The sequence below is a fragment of the Pinus tabuliformis genome, chromosome 3_1 (genome assembly GCF_031772625.1).
Source record: "Pinus tabuliformis cultivar Carrire ecotype Pingquan chromosome 3_1, CPIR1, whole genome shotgun sequence".
Classification (NCBI taxonomy): domain Eukaryota; kingdom Viridiplantae; phylum Streptophyta; class Pinopsida; order Pinales; family Pinaceae; genus Pinus; species Pinus tabuliformis.
Window position 1 is genome coordinate 975,033,229 of NC_142301.1, and position 27,164 is coordinate 975,060,392.

Sequence of the window (27,164 nt, forward strand, 5' to 3'; positions counted from 1 at the left end):
AGTTCAGTTGCAATATGTTCCCACAACAGAGCAGCCCGCCGACATCTTCACCAAGCCTCTTGGTCCTGATAAATTTGTAAAATTCAGAGGGTCTATTGGTGTTGTAAATAGATTGAGCATTAAGGGAGGGTATTAGAATATATTAGAATATCCCTATTTAGCATTTAATGCTCATTCCTTTTAGCTGTTGCTATTTGTATTCTTTTAGCAGTTTCTTAGATGAAACTGAGTGTTTCTATATTCTACATAGAAACCTGATGTTTCTATTATTGTAAATATCTCTGTATTATGATTGAGCTGTTTGCTCATTCGAAATTAATTCATTCAACATTCTTTTACAACCTACATGCATTTGTTTCTTGATCTTGAACTTCGAACCCCCCGAGTTGTTCAACATAGACTTCCTCCTTAAGTGAGCCATCCGAGAAGGTGGTCTTAACATCCATTTGGAGTAAATTACTAAATTCCATCCTTGTGAGGCAGCAAGGGCAATGATCGAATGGATGGTGGTATATCGGGCAACTGGTGCAAGTATATCATCATAGTCCATACCTTCCTTTTGAGAAAAGCCTCAAGCAACAAACTTGGCCTTGAACTTTTCAACAGTTCCATCAGCTCCATGCTTGATCTTGTAGAGCCATTTTGAGGTGACAACAGATTTGTCCTTGGGTTTAGGGACCACATCCCAAACATCATTCTTCATAATCGACTCATACTCTTTCTTCATAGTATCCTTCCAAACTTGGTGCTTCACAACTTCTTCGAATGTGCAAGACTCAGTTTGAACAATGGTGCTCATGGCATCCAAGTACCCTTGGTACCTATTCGACTTTTTACTTTCACGAAATGTCCCCCTTGGTGCAATATGTCTCATGGCATCTCCGAGAGTGTCCCTAAGCCATGAGGGTCTCCTTTTTGAGGAGGAGGGCTCATGAGGAGGTGGATCAATGGGATCCACCGGTCCTTCAGCATCGGGCATCGGCTCATCCTACGTTTCTCCTTGTTTTCCTGTATCTGCTTCTTTGTCCTTCCTTGGAATAGGAAGGTTCCTAATTTTCCCAAGGGCAACATCTTCATCGAAGGTGACATCATGACTTATTTCCGCTTCTCTTTGACCAGGCACATAGATTCTATATGTCTTTGAGGTTTCACTGTAGCCCACAAATGTTCCTTTCTTCCCAGATGCATCCAATTTGCTTCTCTTTTCTTTCAGGACATGAAAATACATGGCGCTACCAAAAATTCTAAAGTGAGAAACATCGGGTTTCTTACCGGTGAAAACTTCTTCAGGAGTTTTGGTGTCCAATGCTTGATGAGGGCATCTATTTTGAACGTACACGATAGTGTTGGTAGCTTCTCCCCATAGGAACTTTGGAAGGCCTTGATCATGAAGCATGGCACGAGTGGCTTCTATAATAGTACGATTCTTCCTTTCAACAACACCATTTTGCTCAGTGGTATATGCAGTAGTAGTCTCCCTCTTGATGCCAACGTTTCTACAATAGTCATTGAACTCATTTGATTCATATTCCGTTCCATTATCGGTCCTCAATATTTTGATCTTCTTCATTGTTTGATTTTCAACCAAGGCTTTGAAAGAACGAAATGATTAAAACACTTCGTCCTTCTTCTTCAAGAAATAAATCCAAGTTTTGAGAGAGAAGTCATCCACAAAGATAGCATAATATAAATATTCTCCCAAAGATGTCACGGGCAACACCAGATAGATCAGAATGAACCAATTGCAAAATTTTGGTAGTCTTGCTATCACTTGAGGGGAACGGTCCCCTTGTATGTTTTCCTTCGGCACATCCCTGACAAACACTGTCATATTCTACTTTAAATTCGGGCATACTTGTCACCATCTTCCTTGCATTGGGTAGGGCTTTATAATGAAGATGAGCAAACCTTCAGTGCCATAATTTGGATTGAAGAGATGTGTCGCAAGACATAGCTCCCAATGGACTTCCTCCAACTTGATATAGGCTGTCAACCCTGAATCCAATAGTAAATGTTGCTTTGAAATTTCTTTTCCAAACACGTACCTTTCAATCAATGAATGCCAGCGTGAATCCTTTGTCGTCCATCGCCGAGATAGATACCAGGTTCTTCTTTAGATCAGGTACATAGAGTACTTCTTGTAGATGAATGGTGTTACCTTGATTCAATTGAAGAGTAACATTCCCAACTCCTTTCATGGGATAGGTGGCATTGTCTTTAAGAATGATTTCCAAATTTGTATACTTTTCTGTCAGATTTTAAAGAGCTTCGTTATACCTAGTGAAGTGCCTTGAGGCACCACTACCAATCAACCAATTTCCCAAGGTATCTGGAGGAGAGGCAGTAGAGAGGGTAGATATAAGATAAAATTCTTTTTATAAGAAGAAATTTCGGCGTAAATCACATTCAGAAAATCATTGTCGACGCGTTTCGAACCAACCAGTGTGGTTCATCGTCAGGACAAGTTGAGAAATCAGATCTATCTTTGCCAGTTAAATACTTTGAGCAGAGCCTCCAACGGCTAACTAGGGTAACGTCTAAATTTGACTAGGGACCAGGGTCAAACAAACCAGTTATAAATTAAACGTAAATAAGGGACCTTACCTATATATAAATTAAATGTATAAAGTAAATTTAATTAAATTGGTAGTTTAATAAATCGTATTAGATAAATAGAAATTATAAATATTAGTATATAACTATTAAATTATAAAATTTTTATTTTTATTAATTAGGAGGTTTGGTTTAAAGCTAGATGAAAAAAAAAAAAAAAAAAAAAAAAATTTTAAAAATTAGAATAAAATACTATTTAGTATAAATAAATAGAATAAAATAAAAAAAATAAAACAAAATAAAAATAAAAAAATAAAAAATATATATATATAAAATAAATAAATAAAAATAATATATATATATATTAATATATATATATATACCTAAAAAAATTTAAAAAAATGGGGGGGGGGTTATTTAATAAAATAAAGAATATTAGTAAAGATTTTAACTATTAATATCTATCAGGAAAAAATAAAAAGAAAGAGCGACAAATTAAAAAGAAGGAGAAGGTCAGGAAAAGGACCAAAAGAAAACCACAGAGCAAGAAGGGGAAACCCTAGGAGGAAGGAAAAGACAAGGCTCCAAGGGGAACAACGAAAGCTCGAAAAGGAAAAAAGGGGGGGGAGGGGGAAGGAAAAGAAAGACTAGGAAGAAAGGGCAGGGATCCAACAACTACTGATCTTCCAGCCGTCATCTCTATTGAGATTGTTAGGCCTTCTTTCAATTTCAATAGCTTCCCTGAATTTACGATGATGGAACTGAGCAACTTTGGCAATAACCTTGGCCTCCTCTATACAAACCTGATGCTTGGTCTTCTCCGCATGCTCTGCTAACGCTGAAGACTTGGTTCTCCCATGTCTTAGGTCAGCTGCATGTTTGCTAATCCTCTGATGGATGGAGCGCCCTATTTCCCCGATATAGGGGGTCCCACACGAACAAGGGATCAAGTAGACACCCTTCATGTCCTTAGGGTCAACGGGATCTTTCACCGATCGGAGCGATTTACGAATGGTGTTGAGGGGCCTAAAGGTTGAGGGAATATCATACCTCTTAAGGATCCGAGCAATCTTGTCCGTGGTTCCCTGGACATAGGGAAGATGGACACCTAGTCGGCGCTCTTTAGGTTCTTTTTTAATTAACAAATTTTTAGAGGCTTTAAGGAAAGCCTTCTGCCCTAGGTGCCTACTATAGCCATTCTCCACAAAGACATTAAGGAGATGGGATCTCTCCTTATTGAAGCTCTCACTATCAGAAATCCTAAGGGCACGAGTAGCGAGGGTGTTAAGAACACCCATCTTTTGAGCAGAGAAATGATGGGAATAGGCATGAAGATACTACTCAGTATGCGTTTTCTTTTGGAACACTGAGTGGGAGAGAGACCCGTCCTTGTTCTTAGATATAAGAATATCCAGGAAAGGGAGGCAACCATTGACTTCTTTTACCATGGTGAACTAAATGGCAAAGGACTGACAGTTGAGGTGATTGAAGAAGAGATCCAACTCCTCTTGGCCATGGGACCAGATGACATTAGTGTCATCTACATACCTTTTCCATAGCTTAGGAAGGAGACGAGCCGAGGCTAACGCTTTGGCTTCGAAATCTTCCATAAAAAGATTCACAACAATAGGGGAAAGGGGGGAACCCATGGCAACACCACAGGTCTGTTCAAAGAACTCACCCTCGAAACAAAAGAAAGTGGAAGTGAGACAGATCTCAACCAGATGCGCGGTATCGAGATCTGTTAGGTGATAGATCACTTCCAAGGCCTCCTTTATAGGGATGCAAGTATAAAGGGAGACCACATCAAAGCTGACGAGAATGTCATCGGAATTAAGCTTAATGTCCTTAAGCTCTTTAATGAAGGATGCAGAGTCTTTCACGAAGGACTCTGTACTGCCAACCAGGGGCTTAAGCTTAAGGGCAAGGAACTTAGCAAGAAGGTAGGTCGGACCACCAATGGTGTTGACGATAGGCCTCAAAGGGGCCCCCTCCTTGTGAATCTTAGGCAACCCATAGATCCTAGGAGTAATGGGACTGCTCTCAATGAGTTTATGGTAAATTCTTCTTGCTTGTTATCTACAACTTTAGATTCATCATGCCTAGAGTTTCTTGATCTTATGGGAGGTCGACCATTTCCATGTTGAGTAGCGAGAGCATTCCTTTTTCCTTTGTTATTGAATCTACCATTCCTTTGATTATTGTTGCCCCTGAAATTGTTGTGGTTGTTGTTGTTGTCATCATTCCGAGGTGTATCCCTTCTATTAGGACACTCCTTAGCATAGTGGCCAAACCTGTTACAAATGAAGCATCTACCCTTTCTTCCATCTTTGAATCCCGGTCTTCCTTGACATTGCTTCTTTGAACTTGCATTGTTCTTCTTTTTAGTATGAACGGAGAATGCAATAGGATCATTCCTATTTGAAGGCATGTCTCTCTCTATCATCCTTGTTTCTTCTTGAGTACATATAGTCAACAATTCATCAAAACATGGATTCCGGTCATTGTTGAGGATAGTAGTGTTGAACACATCCAATTCACGAGGGAGACCTCTAAGAGAAATGTGAGTGAGCTCCCTGTCAGCAATAACTTCTCCAATTGATAGAAGATCATTTTTGATTTTGGTAATCTTCATGAAGTAGGATTGGATATCTTTTTCTTCTTCCCTTCTTTATGTCCCTCAACTTGTTCTTGAGAAAGAGGACTCGGTTCGCATTGCTTGCTTTGAACATGCTAACCAACTTGTCATACATCTCCTTAAATGTGCCCAAATCGGAGATGTAAGAAACTAAATGCTTATGAATAGAATCCCTAATGATCTTCTTAGCTTTGACTTCACCTTTCTTGTACATTGTCTTAGCGGCAAGGGAATAGAATCCTTTCGCGGAAAGGGATACGAGAAGTACGGGAATCTGTTAGCCGTCCCAAAACAAGTGAATCCGATAGCTTGAATTAGAGAGGCAGGGGGTTGGAAATCCCATCCACTTTCTTTCGGGTGCGTACATTCTCTGTGAGATCGGCTGGTGGAGAGGAAGGAATGGATACGAACAGACAAATGTTGGGCGTCGGAGAAAACAACCGGTTGAAGAATTCGATCAATGGAAAACCAACTCGACAGCCATTGAAGCAGGAGATCAAAAGGAAGGATTAGTCGCCAACCCTTGTTCAATCGTTAATGTAGTTTTTCTCTCGGGAAGGAAACTGAACTCAGATTATGCCCAAAGTGAATCTTGCCTAAAGATCCAGTTTTTGGACAACTAGTTAGTTGATCTGATTGATTGGTCTTATCTTATGGGGACCTACTATACTATTGAGTAGGGTAGGGACAGAAGGATTAGACTTCTCGATGTTGCTGAGGCATCGAAGAGGAACATATCTACAACTGTCCGGCAATCGGTTCGGCTTTGGAACTCACTAACAACTTTGACCTAAGTAAGATGTGGTAGAGGGTCCTATTCCTATAAAAAAGGCCCGCATATGTATTTTATGGTGGGTAATCTAATATGGTAGGTAGGTTCTGATCTCCGTGTAAAATGCGGTGGTCCCACCCTGCCTTACCATAAGGCGCTATCGACCATAAATAAAATATAACAACGGTTCATACATAGATAATGCAGATTCCTTCGCGCGTCCAATTCCTCGGGCTAAAGGACTGACTGTTAACTAATGGCTACACTTTACAATTACGCGCCTAATTGTATCGAGTTGCCACACATTTCCAAACCCTGTCGTTCTTTCTCCCACCCACTTGATTCCCCCGCCCCCCACCGGGGTTGGTAGTGCTCACCGGCCCGAGGAATAAGAGGATTTGAGGAAGCCCTGGCAATCGATGTTGAAAGGAGTTATTAATAGAATCCATGTCCCATCTACCCTTTCTTCCATCTTTGAATCTCGGTCTTCCTTGACATTGCTTCTTTGAACTTGCATTGTTCTTCTTTTTAGCATGAGCGGAGAATGCAGTAGAATCATTCCTATTTGAAGGCATGTCTCTCTCTATCATCCTTGTTTCTTCTTGAGTACATCTAGTCAACAATTCATCAAAACATGGAATCCGGTCATTGTTGAGGATAGTAGTGTTGAACACATCCCATTGATGAGGGAGACCTCTAAGAGAAATGTGAGTGAGCTCCCTGTCAGCAATAACTTCTCCAATTGATAGAAGATCATTTTGATTTCGGTAATCTTCATGAAGTAGGATTGGATATCTTCTCCTCTTCCCTTCTTTATGTCCTTCAACTTGTTCTTGAGAAAGAGGACTTGGTTCGCATTGCTTGCTTTGAACATGCTAACCAACTTGTCATACATCTCCTTAGATGTGCCCAAATCGGAGATGTAAGCAACTAAATGCTTATGAATAGAATCCCTGATGATCTTCTTAGCTTTGACTTCACCTTTCTTGTACTTTGTCTTAGTGGCAGCTGGTGCATTTGAAGGAGGTTCAATAATCTTTCCCTGCACATAGTCCATAGCATCATGCTCTTCCAAAGTCAAGTCAAGAGACATCTTCCATGCATGATAATCAGACTTATCATTGAGCTTGCCATCAAATTTGAAGTAAGATGAGGATGGAATTGAATCTTGTCCTTGTCCAACAAATCTCAGTGATTGCTCTTCTCACTCTTGCTTGGGCTTTGTTTTCACCTTAGCTCTGATACCATGTTAATTTTAGATAACAATGGTATGTTCTATGCTTTAGAGCAATTTACTTCTAATTTTCTTATTAGCCCAATATCAATTTCCAAATTAAAAATCACATTAACATTGATAGTAAATGCAGATAGAACATAAACAATAAGCAAAAGACAAGCCCAATGCAAGAGGACACAGTATTTGGCGGATGCGAGGGAAAAACCCCAATGTGGGGAAAGCCCTTTGATCAATCTTCTTATTATTCTTCAAGAGTTCAGTAGCGAGAGAGAGTACATCATACAAAATTTCCTTGCCCTATTATTGTAAAACAGTGCAGTCAAACTGCAGTCAACAGGATGCCCTATCCAGAAAGTCAACACTGGTCAAACTAGCAAAAAGTCTCCTCCAAATCAGCTCGGTCAAACCCAGTCAATTTGGCCTCCAAAGGTAGTCCAAATTAGCCCAAAACAGTCTTGAAATTCTCAGTCAAATTTGGTCAACACTGCGGTCAAAGTTGCTGCAGTCAACACTGGTCAACCTGCCCAGAAAATATCGATATCTGTGCCAAAATATGTTGTCTGCCCAAAAAGAGAATTTCCCACAAAAAATGCAGTCAAACGAAGTCAAACACTGCCCAGTCAACGCTGGTTGCAACTTAGTCAATGCAGAGAACAAAAATCCCAGTCAAACCTTCGCACATGTGGAGAGGAATAGGCTGCCTGTGATTTTGTACGACCCAATCAGATGTAGAGAGAGAAAGATGTGTGATGATGAGTGACCAAATGAGGAAAATGACTCCTCTATATATACACAACGTTGAGGGTGAAGAGACACGTTTGTTGGGCTTCATGAGCCTACATTAGACTTCTGGCCGACCTTGACAATTTGTCCATAGAAGAAATAAATTCATAATTCCATTTATACTTGTCAGAATGAGATGATCTTTAGATCAATCTTGCACCTCTTGGAAAGAGGAATCCAATAAAAATATCATCTCCATCATATGAGTTGTCCAAGGTGGAGTTTGGCCCTAGTTGCCAATTTTAACATAAGCACAGATCTAACATGAGTTGAGAGGGATCAAATTTCTTCAGGTGCAAACTTCTTCTAGAGTGCAAAATACAATGTGTAATTTTTCATTGTTTAAATTGTATTTTTAAATGCTATATAGATTACATAACTTGAACGTGTAAGTCCAAAAAATCTTTGTTGGATTTCGACAAAAAAACATATACCTAAAATCCCACCTAACTACAAAACACTGAGACCACTTCAAACATTTTAACCATAAAACTTATTTTTTTCAATAGCTTTATACGATATATATGTAATTAAAAATAATAAATAATATATACATAGTTGACATTAAAATATTTTATATAACATGCATATCTAGACATTTTGTTGGCGCACGTTAAAATAGTTTTTTGGTTATTAATATATTTTTCAAGTATACGTCAATATTAATTCGTATTAAAATATTTTATTGATAGATCGCATTGAATATTTTATTATATACAACATTAAAATATTTAATCTTAACATTTTTTTTCTATATATAGATATATATGAAGTTGATATCGACATAAATTACTTAACATAGATAGATATATAGTTTATTTAAATCTCGTGTTGAAATATTTTTAAAAGTATAAGGTTTAAAACATCTTACTAACACATTTTTTTTTTGTTCTTTGTTTTACTTCTAATTACTTTACATGAAATTATATTACACGATATGGACAACTAACTAAACATGCATTGCATATTCATTTTTGTTTTTTATTATAGCCGAAATTGCTTTTTCTATTTAGAGAATATATATATATATATATATATATATTTTTTTTTAAGAGAGACTTGTGTCAACTCCAAGTTGAGTATGAAGGAAATTACACATTGCCCTCTCACTGGGCTGTAGAATGAGCCTCTTGGCTCAATGTGTTTATACCATAGTGATAACTAGAACTAGAAAATGGTGTTGATGGAAAAGTTAAGGAACATCGGGATGATTGAATTAGACACAATGGCATCATATCTCACTAGGATTTAGCAAGTTTGAGATGAGCTTGGAGCTATTGGGGTAGCTATCTTAAATGAGAAGCTTGTAAGGATAGCCTTTGAGTAGGTTCACAAAACAATGGGCCACCTTTGTGTCAGGTGTTCTAGCATGAGAGAAACTATTCGATTGGCGCAGACTATGGGATGACTTCACTTAGAAGGAAATCTAGGAGAAATCATTGTTTGGTGGATAACATAAGAGCGGGGATGATGAGAATCTTGCTCTTGCTAATCAGGAATTGAGGAGCAAAGAAATTTTTTTTGAGCATCAGGTGAGAATTTAACCTCACAACCAAAGGAGTTGACTAAGTTCAAGTGTCTTTCTCGTCATACGACGAGACACTAAGTCTCAGAGTGCCCAGAGAGGAAGAAGGGTGGAAAGGGCATGCAATCAACTATAGCTGCATCGAAAAAAGCGCAAGAAGGGTTTATCAGGGAGTTTGCAATTGAGTTCACACTTGTTTCCTACCTTTCCTTAGGAACATTACTAGTGGGTGTTTGGCTACTAGACAATGGAGCCACACGACATATGACAGGGGCATGAGAGCTATTTGACATCTTGACCAAGTGGGATTCAAAACTGCATGTAGAGTTTGGTGTTTGATTCTAAATACACAATGAAGGGGGTTGGAACAGTGATATTCCCGCTTGAGTCAGGAGGCAGGTTGGAGGTGAAGGACGTGCTATGGGTGCTAGAACTCAGGTGGAGATATCTCTCAGTTTCTATGATAGAGAAGAAGGGGTTCTATGTAGTGTTTTGGGATGGACAAGTATTGATTAGACCCATGGGATCTAACTTTGACTAGGGCCACATAAATGGAGTTAGAGAGAACAACTTATATGGGATAAACAAATAGCCTATTTGAGTAATGGAAAAAAGCAAAGAAGTGACAGAGAACAAGGATCAGGTAGCTCCGAAGGTTGAGTTTGTTGAGAAACTCAGAGGGAGTCAACCTTCGCGTTTGGGTAGGGAGGAGTAGTTGGAAAATTTCTCCTAGTCTGTCAAGAAGGTCTCTTGGTATGAGATGACTTTACAAGATGTTTAGGAGCAAGAGGCTTTTAGGAACCAGTCAAAGAAAATAAGACTTCAAGGATGTTTCTAGACCAGGTGGCAGGGAAAGCATCCAGTTCAGAGGGAGCAACCATGGCAATGGATGTAGTTTGAAGATTGAAGCCAATTGTAGGAGGCTGAAGTACCTCCCTTGATAAGAGGGAGTGTTGACGTTTGTTGTTTAGGAAGGTACTTTTGCATAGGCCTAAGTGTCTAGGCATGCAAGAAGTCACCCAAAGTCTCTTTAGGACACTTGCTCAAGTGTGAACAAGTTGCTATTGTAACTATTAGGCTATGTTCAACTTAGGAAAAGCACATAATTATTTATGTTGGCTAATTGAGCTAAAGAAACTTAAGAAAAGTAAAGTAAATTACTTTAGTGAGTATGTTTTAATCGCAATCATTGATATAAGGTTAGCGAGATCTAATCTCAGTTGTCAATCACTTTGGAGATTAGGGTTAAGGATTTAGCTCAATGTAAAGTTATAAAAGCAAGGCTATGTAGAGGATAAAACAAACCATATAACTACACTAACCTTTGAGAGAGAGATTTTCTCAACCGAGGAGTGTAGTACTCTAGTGCGGTGGGAATGAGGAAGTGCAGAAGGGCAGCATTGAGATCCAGATTAGCCAAGGAGATTGAGGACCAATCTAGGGCCTCATCTGCTGGATTAGATCACAAGCATTTTTTATCTGTAATTTTCTCAGTTGGACCATTATCTTAGGATGGGAACCCAAGTAATTTCAGATTTAATGAAGAACTGATGATTGGGTAGAATCTGTTTTATGTCATTGTGATTGAGATTGGTTATCTGTAATTTTGCTTCTGCTAAATAAGAACTTATCTGTGCTTTCATTCAATATATTTGCAATCTGATAGGTTAATGAACTGCCGGGTGCTAGGTTCAAGAAAAATTAACAGTAAATTATTTGGTGCATCTGTTTCAAATGGTACATTACTACATTTGCATGGGGCAACTACGTTTGGCAAAAGTGAGGTGTAAAATTTATCTGATTTAAGTTAAATGTGTGACAAAGTGATACAAAATGAATCGTAGGTGTTTAGTATGAATACTTCATTACAATGTTGTAAGTTGCAACTTCAAGATTGAATAAGGAGTCATCTTACATATTTCCACATTAACCAGTTTTAGCTATTGCAACACCCGGCCAGTAATTTGTTATCAAAGCATTTTGATGTTTTGTTTTTAGAATGTTAGCTCACATTTCAAATATGTACAATGAATTTAATGCTTGTTATTTGACATCATCCTAGAAGTAGTCAGAGTAATGGCACTTATTTTTACATAGGTCCTGGCCATCTCACAATTATTTGCGTTTGCAGCTCTTAAATCAGTATTTTTCTATGGAAGTATCTTATTTGAGTTCCTCTTTCTCTAGTTACATTTTGTATATATTCAAACATTTTTTAATTATCAGATAGATTTGATTAATTATCAAACATTGGGAAATGTGATTTTATCAAATGTTCCATGTTCAAAACTTTAAGGGTTTCAAATGTCTCAATTTGTGCATTTGATTTATTTGAAGGGATTCTAGTAGGTTTGCCTACAAAAGTGTTGAATTTGTGCTTTTCATGCTGGCATACAAGTTCTTTAAAAGGTCTCATTTCAAGATAGCACCTGGAATTTGATAACTTTCCCAGATATACAAAGGTTTCATGATATCACAAGAAAAATGCCAAATTGTTAAGCTTTTTGTAGAATCAAGTTAAGGCATTTCATTGTTAAATTGCCATAAGCACAATTGAATAACCGTGTAGGTGCAATTTCTTTGCAAATCCCTGTATGACTGATATTTTAATTGAGTTTCGAGGCTTTGTGCAGACGTACAATATTGTTAGGGATCATACTTAACTACTTAGGTTGTCTAGGTTTTGAGGACAATGCTTATTATGGCGGGATCATTTGTAGTGACCATAGGTGAAATGATTGTAATCAACAATTAATTGGTGAGGGTCTTGAAAAGATTAATTTGGCAACAATCAGGAGAATAAGAAAGCATTCAAAAATACAAGATTCTTCATTTTTTTTTTAAATTTTTATGAAATATTAATCAATAGAAACATCAAATAATACGTTGTCACATAAATATGAAAGAACTGATTTATAGATGTATAGGATGCCAAATGATATGTCAAAGTTGAAACTGAAACTTGATAGTTGTCCAGTCGAGGACACAAATATTGAATTAGCCACTACAAAATTGACATCAAATATACATAAAATGTATTTTGTGATGTTTAGTTATCTACAAAGATTAATCTAACAGGTAGCTATCAATTCTGTCTTCCACTCTTATGGGAAAAGGTAAGGGTTTGTTTGCTAGTAGAAGGCCTTGTAGCATCTGTCTGACATCTCCCGATGGGTGCCCATGTAGAATTTGTTTTATGGGCTGGTGATGAGGCTGCCTGATATGTCTCCTTGGTCCCTATGTACCCCTGTTGGACCAGCTCCTGCCCCTTTAACAAGGATGGGTCTTCCAGACTCTCCCATGCTCCATGCACATGCTTGGGCTACTTTATTTCTACCTCTGCACATGAAGGTACGTCTTACATAATACATCTCTCAGGTTCCACCCTCCTCTCAGTGAAAGTGTTGATATGTTTTAAGGAATTGGCATTCACGTTAAGGGGGTGCTTGATCTGCTTCATCCACACTTGGAGATTGTTGTGGACTTAAACCAAATCATCTAAGCATTGACTTGTAACAGGGTTGTAATACATTTAATGGATCTTGACTCTTGAGTGTCATAACAGAAGTTGGGGTCATGTATTTTAAAAACCGTAATTGCTGACTTGTTGTGGCTCTTCGTGTGTTTTTTCAAATACACTATGATAGTGCTTGTGACTTGAAGTGATACAGGTTTGGCTGAGCCCATGAACAACAAATTTCCATAAATTTGGTGCTTGTCCACCATAATTTCTCTACTAGACATATACAACAATCAAGAAAAAAGACGAAAGACTTAAATTGCATTTCAATCCAGCAAAACCCAAACATTCCAAACATAAGTGACAACAAATAAAAGATGTAACTGAAATTCGAAGTTAAAATCTCTTACTTCGAATTAAAGTATTTTTTTCGTGGACAATAGTGTAAATCAAATAATTCAGTGGTGTTCCTATACAAATCCATATCTCTATCAATGATTATGGGGTCGTGGGCAAAGGGGGACCATACTTGGAAGACATTTATGGAACCCTTCCATAACCTCGCCATCAAAATCAAATCTACATGGATAAGAAAAGGTAGTTTTAAGTACGAGTGTTGCTGCATGACTGGGACTGTTAGCTCTGCTACATACTTCAGCATTTGGAGGACCAAATACTAGCTTGGCCGTGTGATTGTGCAAAAAGGGAGCTCGCAGTAGTCTGTTTCCTTCTTCCCTTTCATTTTTCTTATACTCTCTTAGCCCCCGCTGCATGTCTTTTCCTCCATTTCACCTCTATAACTCTGTGAAAATCCAAGATCTTTTAGCCCCTAGGCGCTAAGCTTCAAACCCATGTAACCGCGCGCCTTCGCCTAATCCTCAAATTCACCGTTTCCCTGTCATAACAGCCGGAAACCCGTGCGATTAAACCCACACCGTTCGATCATCGCATCACGATCCGATGGTCTCCGCTGCTTTCCCCGCTTGTTAAACCCAGTTTATTTCCCCGCCGTTCGATCATTTGTCGCCGCAATCCAACGGCAGTCACTCCTCCTTACCCCGCGAACCACCCGCGCGTTAACCTGCGGGGAAAGCGGTTTCCCGCCTGTCGCATCTGCCACGTGTCGCGCGGTCAATGGGATCGCGCGCCCATTGTACGAATTCCGCCCTCCCCCGTAAGCGGTGCGGGGAATACCGCTTACCGCCCATCGTACCTTCCCCCGCGCGTTATCCCCCGCGCACGTTAGCCGCCCGACGACCGTTGGATCTCCCCCCCGAGATCCAACGGCCCGCGATCGTCCTTCGCCTCACCGTCCCGATAGCCCCTGTCGCGCTGTCTCCGCCGTTGATCTGTGCAATTCGACGGTCCGCCTCGTTCCTCCGTTCACTCTGTCCCTCCGCCATTTTGTCCACGCCCACAGCCTGTCCTGTGCATCCAAAGGACGAAGGTGGCCAGCTACCTGTACCCGACACAATTAATCTTCAACTACCTCATTCAAGAGACAGCATGGCCGAGGAAGGAAAGTACAAACCTCGAGCAGTTAAAGGCATTTATCAGTTATGGAGCTTCTTTCAGTCAACACTCCATCTGCTCGAGAAGGACAACAAAATAGCTCAAAAGGCCAATTTTGTTCATTAAAGCCAGCAGATCGTAGCAGAGACTCCATCAGAGAGTTAAGGTGGTTGATGGTACATTATGAACCCTCCACGCATCGAACAACAGAATATCTTTGTAAACAAACTCTATATATACCTAGAACACAGATGTGATGAGGGTTGATGGTTGTTGTTTTGATGTAAGGTTCAACTTCTGGAGACTGTAACTATTGTGATATCTGCAGCGTCTGGTCTTCATTTTCAACTAAGACAAGCTTCTTTTGTTGTTAATTGCTCACTTGCCATTTCTACTCTATTCTAGGCTGTGCCTATTATGCATTTTTATGTGCTCTTGATGTTTAGCATTAGAGGGTATGTCATCCCACCTCTGTGTTGGAATCTAGTATGTATCATTGAATGTGCTATGCAGGTTTCTGTTTACTTGGTGCCAGAGAGCTGTCATCCTGTCTGTGCATTAGGAAATAGATTTGCAGACCTCTTTACTTGTTGCAGCCGGCCATCACATGGTCTTGTGCATCTGCTGGTGTGGTCAGTATTCTCCATGTCCACTTAATCCTCAAACTGTGAGTAATTGGTGGTCTAAAGCCTTGTAGTCTGGGGGTGTTCACCCATGTCTGGGGTTAAGCATAGTAGAAGTGGTTATTTGGCTTGAATATGCATCATTCCTTCCATTCATCCACCTATTTCCAACATTTTTGTTGAGTTTGTAATGTTCCCGAGCATCTCTGAGATACAACTTAGAAGAGTTTCTTGGGGTGATAATAGGGACTACGGGAGCATCCCATTGCATTAATAGCCAATCCTCTCCTAGAACATCAATTGTTTATGAAGTCCATCATGCCTCAGGTATCTTTCCTCATGGAAAGATATGATAGCTTCTTTGGCCTTATCCATGGCCACAACAGTAGCCTGTTGTGGGATTTTCCACATCAACCAAGCAAAGAACCTTTACCAAGCAGTTGCTAATTGTGTACACTTCCTCCACGGTTTTGTAGGAGCCACATTTGTTTGTGAGTCTAGTGATGGCTTTCCCTCCCTGTTTCGTGCTATATAGTTAATCCCACCACTCATTAGAAAGGAACATCCTCTTCAACTTCATTTCACAACGGTGAAGGGATTGAAAATTGAAAGGAAATGAAATTGGTGGAAAAATCTGTAATGGTTATCTATATATATATATATATATTAGGTGATGCTTTTGTGCTAATCATTGGTCAAGTTGAAAAATGTGAGTTTGTTGATATCTTCAATTTTCAAATCAATGCAATGAGTGGCACATGGAGTCCAACACAAGTGGGCTGCCTTTCCATTAGCAACATGCAGGCAGCCACATAATTAGTAGCGTTATTGGTGACTGTTTGCATCGAATGCTGCACACCTACTTCTTTGACAAATTCATTCAACAATTCACATAACAACGTTGCATCTTTGACGTGTTGATGCATCAATGAATTTTATAGACATTGTGCCTTTGGGACAATATACCAGAAAATTAATAAGGGTCACCCTCTCACTCTTCCCATCCATCCAACCATTGGACATCACTTTGCATCTAGTAGCCTGTCATGACTTCCATAGCTTCTCCAATAGTCCCTATATTTCCCTTTTCCTTTTGAAGGAGTGATGGTCCTCACAAGGTGGGGATGTAATACTTTGGTCCAAAAATAGTGGGAACATCAAACATACCCTGGTGGAATAGATAGGTCTTGGCAATGGTCAAACCTCGTCGATCCAAAAAAGGTACCTTGCCAAAATCGTGTCATGGCCATTTCTTTTAACCATTGATCTATTGGGGTTTTGACCCTTGTCTCATTCTTAAAACAGAGAAAGGTGAGGTCCTTATGGACGCTCAACCCATGAAGCCCTCTCACTATTTGCAATCCGGGATATGCTTGTGGTTTTGGAGATCTAGTGATTCCTTTAGTAGCATTTTCAAGTTTTTGAGCCATTGTCTCAACCTTCTTTCTATCCAACTCACAAATATCTCCATGGGCTGCTTGGATGATTTGTGGGGATACTTTGTCACAACTTACAACATTATGCTCTGTGGTTTTTGCCAAGTGGTAAACACCCCCATTTATTTCCGTTCCACATAGCTTATAGCTACATCGGAGAGATCGGATGTTCATTCCAAGTAAGGATGAAATAACACATGGCAGATATAAAACATGGATGCATGCACACCTCATTTCTTGCTAAACACTCCATTAAGACCAAGCACCATGTTTGCTTGGAGAACACAAAGTTCATCACAATAAAAGATCTATCTCAAAAGACTGTTCAGGGAGGCCATTGAGATGATCAAGAACCCTAACAATTTAAACAGGGACAAAGGACTTGAAGTAGAAAACAACTTAAGATGCAAGAAATCAAGGTTTGACTTATCTAGGGTTTGACATTTTATGCCTACCTTTCCTTTCTTCCTTTTATCTCCTTCCTTTGTGTCCCCTTCCCTTCTATTCCTTTCTTTTATCTTGGTCTTTCCTATCTTATTATATTTTCCTTATTACTACCGTTATTACCTTACTACTGTAATATTACTCCTTTCCCCTAGCCCCCTTTCATTGTCACTATTATTCTTTACCCTTTTATCTTAGTTCCCTGATTCCCTGTTCTTTCTTTTCTTCATATTAATACTATTACTATTATATAAATATTAATGCTACTATATTATATAACTTTAATATAATAATAGTATTAATATCAATATAATTAGGTTATTAATATTAATATTAATATTATTAATATTTTATATTAATATTCAAATAATTATAGTATTAATTTTTATTAATACTTGTATAAATATTAATATTATAATTATAGTCTCAATATTTGTATTAATACTAGTTTTTTCTATAGAAAAAAAGCATTTATATTCCACAAGAAGAGAATACACATGTTGTGGTCCTGAGAAGGACTTTGTCAGCCTTAAGGCCCTTTCAGAACCTGTTACTTATTTCATAGCATGAGAAAAAGAGGGAAGATTCCCTTCAGCGAGACCTACAGTCCATACCAGTCTACTTTGCTGACTTCATTTCAGATCTTGAAACTAGAGACTTTACCATATAAAACAGTTTCTAACTTTTACCACCAAAAAATAAAATAGTGAACAGCGCTTTAAAAGTGGAAGTCCATTATTCCGGGCTCGACCCCATCCACCAGTTCAGAAATTCCAAATGTGCCATAGAGAAGTTTCAGGGCTTCCTTGGAGAGAGCGACAGTATATATATTTTTACTATTATATTAATACATCTGTTACACTGGAACCGCTCCCAAAAGGTGGGGAACCTGTTCCAATGGTTCCCGCGCTCCTGGGAGCTTTGGAACTGTATGGGAATGTTACCTTTTCAGTGGGAGCTGCAATGGGAGCTGGGGAAAGTTCTGGGAGCTTTGAAGACTGTTTTTTTGGAGTTCTGGCATTCCCTGGGATTGGGGAATACAAAGCCTATAGAGAAATATGCTGAACTGCCCACAAAACATGAGCCTATGTTGAAACCTTCGCAGGAAGAAAGGCAAAGACATTCTTAACACCGATATACTTAATTGAGAAACTGGAGCAATCTCTTGATGTGTTAAGGAAGCGTGTGGCATCTTGACGTAAGGGCGATATCTAGGATGTCATGCTGATGAGTATTTCTTTTGCTGTTTATGTATATATATCGCAGAAGATTGTGTACATATTGTATGTGGCAGTCACTGCTTTTTCTCTTGAGAATAACTAGAGAAACATATGTAAAATCGTTCCTTTGTATTTTTAAGCCAGATTGTTTCAAAGACTGGTCATGTGTCAGAGAACTGATAATGAACTTGACATTTTATATATATAAAAGGGAGAGACTCAGGGAGAGAGACACAAAGAGAATATATATATATATATATATATATATATATATATATAAGAAAGATTATATGTTATATATTTAAATATTTAAATTGATTTTAATATTTGAATATTTTAATTCAATATTATTTTTGATTATTATATAAATTATATAATTAAAAAATATTTTTCATCTTTTTAATTTTTTATTTTTTTATTACATAATATTACCGCTCCCGATTAGCCTTTTCCTGTGAATTTTGGAGAAAAAGAAACCTCTAGCCGTTCCCGACACCTGTACCCAAGTTCCCAACGTTCCCAAGTTTTAGAAACTCATGCAACATAGATTAATACCCTTATGTTATACTATTTCTATTCTATTATATTGCATTAATATTTATTTACTATTACTATTACTATACTATTAAGAATAACTATATACTATTAATATAATGATAGTATTAATATCAATATAATTTTAATATTTAAATTAGTATTATCAATATTTAATATGATTATAGTATCAATCTTTATTAATATTTATATTAATATTATAATCATAGTTTTAATATTTATATTAATAGTAATACTATTTTATTAATGCTATTATCCTTGGTTCTTTTTTTGGAGGTTTTTTCTCCTTGTCCTAGGGCTTCCATGGCTGACCTTTTTCTCTTCCTATGCCTCGCATCTTATACATATATGGTTTTTGCTGCAATTGTACGCTCTAACTCTTTGTCCTGAAGATGGATCCTCTTTCAGATTTGAAACTTTGACAATCAACAATAATCACTGCAGATAACCTGAACTCACTCTACTGAATCTGATCGCAGAAATCTCAAAATTACAGCCCAATTTCATTCTGTTATCTGTCTTCAGGTTCACCATACTTCCAGAATGGGTCTAAACTCTAAAGGCTTTGGCATATTGACAAAGAAATGGCCAGTTTCAAGGTTCAAATCTAGGGCAAGAACACCAAAGAATGAACGTAAAGGACTGCTGGGAAAAAACAGTATGAACTTCTAAATTTGTTCTATAATCCATGGAAAAATGATAACGAAGGCGTATGCACTCCACAAACCCTTGCATAAATTTGGAAAAAATTGAAATGTTATTTTGAGTAACACATACCAGGGAAGTGAAAACCTTAGGCAGTAATCAAGTCCTCCCTTTGTGAAAAAATCTTCGATGGAAATGAAAATGATTCTTTGGCTCTATCCGAATTGATGTTTGGCTCTCTCCACGTCCTTAGCTTTCAACCCCAACAGCTGAAAAGAACAACCACCCCCCAAAAATTTGTTTTTCTACGTTTATTGATGCTTTTCCACACAGGGCAGATTAATTCTCATAGTCTCCTGATTATTTCCAATTAATCTTGATTTTCTCAATTTTGAAAGAAAACAATTATTTCCCTTTGTTTAATTGGTTTCAGGTTGTGATCAGGATTAATTGTGATTAATTCAATTAGTCAGCAATTTTTTTATACTTCTTGGTAGCTACACTAAGACTATTGCATGTTTATATATATATATATATATATATATAAACATGCAATAGTCTTACATATTATATATAAAGTTTATGCTATATAATGTTATGAAGTATTATATATAAATATATTAAATGTTATTTATTTATATAAAAAATATATATCTGATATGTTAATATGTTACAAAGAATTTATATTTTGAAAATATGTATATGGACGAACCTAATGGCGAACCTTATATGAACCTCATTGGAGAATTCAAATTCAAACTGAACTTCATTCTTGCCGAACTTTAACTTGAACCCGAGCCATGTGACTTGAGCTTTCATATATGCTTTGGAACATTGCTAGAGCATGTCGTTTCTTGTGCAGTGTGTGTCTGAGTTGAAGGTATCTTACAAAGCTAAGCAATGTGTCTGTAATATGTATAGATATATTTTCGTTTTGTATCGAGTAGAATCAACTGAAATATGTTTAATTAATATGCTGATCTTCTTGTGGAAATTGATGCATGCTTTGTTATAACAATTGCTAGATGTACAGTGTCAGGTTGTTGTTTTGTTTATTGTGTTGAAAATGGAAAGATGCTGATTACTTTGTTTTTTAATCAAAATTTTCTAGCCCATGGATCATAATGTGCAATTGTTTGACATTTCATGCACTTCAGGCGTATCCGAGGATTCTATAGATGGATCAAATTGGGTTACTGTAAGAAAAGGATTGTGCTGTGTCTGCTGTGACAGTCACATTGATTCTCTACTGTACAGGTGGTATACAAACCCTTAATGGTCTCCGGTGTTTTTTTTGATATTTTCTTTATTAGGCTAGAGAGAAAAACGGATCCTCTGAATGTGGTTAACTGTTGATGATTTAATGAGTAGGAAGCATGTTAATAAGATTACTTAAGACTACTAATCATAGGTCATGGCATTTTGCAGGTGTGGTCACATGTGTACTTGTTTAAAATGTGCAAATGAATTGCTTCACAATAGTGGAAAATGTCCGATGTGTCGAGCTCCAATTGTGGAGGTTGTTCGGGCCTATTGTGTGATGTGAATATGAACGTCTTTCTGAAAGAGACTTATACTTGTGTTCCTACGAAGTGGCATTATCTTACTCTGCTGATCAAAGGGTCTGATGCAGAGAATTCATGACATAGATTTTTTGTATCAGTGTTGTCATGATTGGTGTAGGTCAACATGCCGTTAGGGGGAGGGGTATGCTATATTCTTTAAGTTGCTTGTGTATGCTGTATTCAGACCGGGAGCAATAATTTTTGGCAATCTGTTGTCTAGAATTTCTATTTATATGAAAAAGGGCCTCACAATTCCAATACCATAATTGTGTGGAAGTGATGTGAGCAATTATTTTAGCATTGCCGGGTCATGTCTGGTCAAGTTTAGGTAAGCTTTCAAGCCATCCAGTGGCAGCATTGTACTTGGGTATAAAAAATAATTGATTGGATGTAATGACTCGGCATTACTATTAAGCATTCTTGTTAAGCAAATAGAGAGAACATTACATTATCTAAGTCGCATGCTTGTGTACTAGTGAAAGGAACTATTGTATCCACACACTTTTTTTTTTCCTTAAATAAAAAGAATAAAATATTAACTAGCTTGACTAGAAACTTTATGCGAGTTCGCCTAATACTCGTGTAGGATCATAACAAAAATAGATTCCCGATGAAAGAAGATTTGTAGGCATGTTTTGTGAAGTGATCGGTAGGAAAGCCACTGGTAAGGCCTATCGATTTTGGATACTCTTTCTCCAAAAACTTCCATGGATGAAAATACAGGCTTCTTCTGTGAGTGCCGTATTTGGTGGATTTTGGTGGATCCTTTGCTATTTAGCCATGTTCTGATGTATTGCCTCTTCTCCAAAAACTTCCATGGATGTAAACACAAGCCTCTTCTGTGGTTGCTGTATTTAATGGCTTTTGGTGGATCCTTTGCTATTTAGCCATGTTTTCTCCAAAAACTTCCATGGATGAAAACACGAGGTTGTTCTGAGTGCCGTATTTAGTGGCTTTTGGTGGATCCTTTGCTATTTAGCCATGTTCTGATGTATTGCCTTTTCTCCAAAAACTTCCATGGATGTAAACACAAGCTTCTTCTGTGTGCTGTATTTAATGGCTTTTGGTGGATCCTTTGCTATTTAGCCATGTTCTGATGTATTGCTTTTTCTCCAAAAACTTCCATGGATGTAAACACAAGCTTCTTCTGTGAGTGCCGTATTTAGTGGCTTTCGGTGGATCCTTTGCTATTTGGCCATGCTGTATTTCCTTTTTAAAATTAATACTACTAAAATTTATTTTGATTTATTATGCCTTACCGACGCTGTATGTAAGCTACATAAACATTGTCGTGAAGGATGAGATCCAAGACACTGAACAATTTGCAACATGAAATATTAGGGAAATATTTTCGCGTTATGACCAACTAATGAAGTAACGTAACACGCACCAAGATTTTAAATGGCAAATCAGTTTACTGACAAAATAAGTTGTAACACCAGACTGGCTTCATGGTACTGACTAGAATGAGTTATAGCAGCAGACTGTCTTTACATGCATTTGAGCCCCCGGGAGTGCCACCATTGTTAAAAGTAAAAGATGGGATTTGTTTTTTAAACCATTTGAGGACTTGGTTGACTAATAACTTTTGATCCATTAAATTGCAGCACTTTGCTTTTAAGGATCAGTTTGAGCTTTTGGTAACTTAGTCCAAAGGTTCAAAAACATGCATTTTAGAGGTAATTTAATTATAGTGACTAGCCTACTCTCCTCGCCGTCAGATATGGACCTATTTAATTGATTTGGCATTTCTTATTGTACTTTTTCTCAAAGGGAAACATCACATGAGTGCTCAGGATTGATCTTCTGAGCTGGTTAACTCAGTTACATGACTTGCTGTCTCTACTGAACCAGGGGCTGCAATCAGATTCACGAAAGCAAATATTGGAGCAAGAACAAATTTTAGATACTAGGATTTCTAATAATATTAGCTTTTTGTTATGATTCCGATAATATAGAGCTTCTGGTGGTCTACTCCCAATGGTAAAACAGAGATACAAATTAAACTCAAAACCTATTGCATACCCTTTGCATGACCATAATTGTAGACTTAATTGCCCCTTTTAATTGGTTGTAAGCTTTGCTAAAATATCGAAGCAAGGTAAGAGTTTGTACTAGACTCCTTAAACGTGTTTATATAGATTTGGTTGTGATATAATAACATAGGGTTTAGTTTCGGTCATTGTGTTCTAACACGAGGTAAGCTGAACTTTGAGATTAATCGTCTATCATTTGAATAACTTGTTAATTGATTAAAATATTTGTAAATTTTAATGAAAAGTATACTTTTCCAAGATTAGGAATTTATGTACTAGACTCTTCCAATATGTTTATCTAGCTTTGGTTGCGACATACTGATGACACATCTCACATTTGGTAGTTGTCTTTCAGTGACATGGAATGAGAAATTCAAAGGCTATACCTCAAGGTTTGCTGATAACTTGTTATTGGATTATAGAATCCTACTAAGATCACTTGGTATCAATATTTGGTTTAGGCTTGTTTTTAAATGGTACTGAATCACTTGTTTTAAGCAATTGTTAAATGGATAGCCATGCCTTGGAAGAAAGTTGATTACTTGCTTATTGATACAAGTTGAGTTGACAGGGAAAGAGTACACTTCGTCAAATTGGTGCAGAGTAAGAATTTAGGTACTAAACCCCTTGAATATGTTTAGCTAGCTTTGGTTGTGACCTATTGATAACACATATTGCGTTTGGTGGTTGTCTTCCACTAACATGGAATGTGAGAGATTGATAGGCAAGGTATTATGGCTTTCTGATATACTTGGCCAAAATATTGGAGCAGAGCAGGAATTTAGGTACTAGACTCTGAATATGTTTAACTGGCCTTGGTTGCAACCTACTGATAACATCTCGCATTTAGTGGTTGTCTTCTACCAACATGGAATGAAAAGTTCAAGGGAAAGGCTTGATAACATCTCGCATTTGGTGGTTGTCTTCTACCAACATGGAATGGAAAGTTCAAAGGCAAGATTTTATGGCTGTTGATAATTTGTTATTGGATTATAGAATTGAAGATCACATGGTATTAATATTTGGTTTAGGTTCATTTTAAAATGTTATCACATCACTTGTTTTAAGCCATGGTTAAATGGAGAGCCTTGCCTTGGGATAAAGTTGTTGGATGCATTATACACTTTAAATTGAGGAAAGAGAGAAAGGTCTCTCTAACATAGAGTTCCAAGACAAATTATATGGAAAATGTATGAATTAGAGGATAGTGGTAATGTGAAGATACGAGGTTATTGCAAAATTGTTTGTTACCTTGGTTTTCAATCAACTACCAAGAAATACCATACCACTGGTGATTTGGGTGGAATTAGTATACCTATCAAGAAATACCATACCATTGTTGATTTGGGTGGAATTAGCATACCTATAATGTGTTCAAGAAACAGTATTCAAATTTGGCTTTGTTTGTGTTATTGTATTTTTATTGGAAACAGTATTCAAATTTGGCTTTGTTTGTGTTATTGTATTTTTATTGGATCTTCACAATGCAAAAACAAAGTAGACGTTTTTTACTAGGTTTTTAATAAGAATGGGCAATTCATTCAGTTTGTGAAGTTGACATTGTAAACCTAGATGGTGGATGAGGTAATGATTTTCTTAAATACTTGAGTTCTATATAATTAAAATTTATCTTATGATTAATTTTAACATGATTAATGTCAATTATAACATATTGAACGGCGTTGGAAGTTGTGGGTGGAAGATTAGTGATTGAACATTCATTCTTCAATTTAAGCACCGAGAATAGAGTAAAATGATGTTTGGATAATGCCCTTCATTTTATACTTGTAATGGATGGTAATTATATGAGATCCCATTTGAGTAATGTTATGATATTATCTATATATTTATTTGCCCAAACATGTTAGATGCTATGATATTGTTCCTTAATGGAAAAAATCATGTTGTGATATGGTCAATTGCCTTTCAGAGTGTTCTAAATAATGAGATTATCACATAGATAATGGTTGATGGCATGTATGAACTATGCATATCATATATGGCAATTGTAAAGTTGGTTGATGTTTGTTATGATTTATCAATTATGTTGTTGAAGATTTAAATCATATAACTATATGCATGTGTATGTTGTGATGCTTTGTGAGATTATAATTAACTTCCTTGCAATAAAAACGGCTTAACAAAATTACCTTTGCGTGTTTTTATAAATGTTATTAGCATACAAATATTGGTTGATATGGAGGCATGTATGAACTATGTATCACATATAGCCACCTTACAGAGTATATAAACTATGTATCGTATGGTTCACTGCCTTTTAGAGTGTTTTATCGATGCGATTATCATACAAATATTGGTTGATGTGAAGGCATGTATGGACTATGTATCATATGTAACAATTGCCAAGTTGATTGATGTCATGATTTGTCCATTATGTTGAAGATTCGAGTCATATAACTATATGCATGTGTATGTTACGATGCTTTGTGCCATTGTAATTACCTTCCCAGTTTAAAAAAGTAGTGCTACATAACTACTTTTTAATAACAACCTCATCAGTGCAATTTCTAAAGGAAAATCTGGTGAATTGGTAGCCCTGACATCCTCATTAAACTTCATGTTCTTTTTCCTTACTATCTTTCAGTGTGTTGGAATGTAGAGCTTGTAAACCTTAGAAGACCAATTGTATCCAACCTTACACAAGATGCTATCACCACATCTCAAACCTCCAAAGAACATTAACTACATCTAACTCTGAAAGAACATAACCTTAGATCATAAGCCATTTAGGATATCTTGTAAAGTAAATCATATCTCCATGTAAGACCAAGACAAGTGATTTAGATCTCAAAATCATAGATAGAAATGCAAATAGAAATCTACATAAGTCACTACCATACTAAAATACCAAGCTTGTGGTATAGAAATCGACTTGAAATATTCCCATTTTATATTGTGAGTGTTATCACTCAGGTTGTCCTTAAAGCTCTAGAAAAGGATATGGCCGAGGTAACCACAGACCAACTTTGGACTGCAGGTTCTAGCCTGCCTGCAGTCAGAGAGGGCTCTTTCTTATAGATTTAGCTTTGTTTAATGGATGATTTTAGGCTAGGTATGATGCACAAGGGTTTTGTATTGTTTTTGGTGGGAAGGAAGACATTTCAAGTAGAGAGGCAAGACATAGTCTGGTAAGTTTTCAAACCATTGGGCGTGGAGTCGAGGAGTGGGACTGCTGGTGCGTTTCTTCGTCACATGAGAAATAAGGAGCAAGGTAGCTGCTCATGAAACAACACTGAAAGCTTAAAGGATGGGATGAGGGATAAGGAATGAGAGGCAACAAAGAATCTCTCATTAAGCTTAAAAGGGGGAAAGTGAATGAACTCTATCTAGGAGCAATTAAGAATTCCTAGACAACTGTCAAAGATGAATGGATTAGGGGAAATATGAGCCGAAGGGAATTCATATTCATGACTGATCCAGAGGAAAACATAAAGAAACAACAGAAAATGAGCATAGAGGGCAGTTAACCAATTCTAGACTATTCTTTCTTTCTGCTATTTAGACGGTATATGAATAAAAAAAAAAGAGATAGGAAAACTTATTGAGTCATGTTGCAGCACAAGAATTCCAGATTCACTTCTTGAAACCATTAGACACAGTGCAGACAGTCTTTCCTCCAAGCTTTTCAGCAGTCTTTGATTACAGAAAACATGTCAGGTATGCAGTGCGAGTCTCTACTAAAAAACTATCAACCATCCAACCCTTAAAACAATACAGAGGGTGGTATATATAGGGAAGATATTTCCGAAATTATCTATTATAGCCGACCTAACAGGTCCGACAGAAAAATTGATTACTCTAACCTAATCTTATCCAGAAATAAATGCCAGAAAATATCTTTGAGCTGTGCTGGGGGCAGCGGTATCAAAATGAGTTAATATCTGTCCAGGTGGCCCTGTGCCTTTCATCTGTCATAACTGTGCACTGGCCTTCGCACCATTGCTGTTCGGCGGTATTGAATGCTTTTGACTGTGATTTGAGAGCTAGGATGGGCTTACTCCTCTTTGATTTGACTTTCTGGGGGGCTCATGAATGTTCAAGTGCCTCGAGCCCCTAAAAAATCTTTGGCGGATACTCTTTGGCTCTCCTTCCTCCTCTGATACTCTTTGGCAATAAATTGATGCTGTTCTGCTGTGCTG

General features: G+C 37.5%; 1 protein-coding gene across 1 annotated transcript in view; it reads left to right on the forward strand.

Moving 5' to 3' along the window:
* LOC149191092 (uncharacterized) overlaps nt 1-21,424 on the forward strand; it is a 93,537-nt gene extending 72,113 nt beyond the window's left edge. The window contains exons 7-8 of the mRNA XM_089412335.1: nt 20,561-20,660; nt 20,832-21,424. The gene's annotated coding sequence lies outside the window, so the exon portion shown is untranslated. The remainder of the gene's footprint in view (nt 1-20,560; nt 20,661-20,831) is intronic.
* The last annotated feature ends 5,740 nt before the right edge of the window (nt 21,425-27,164 follow it).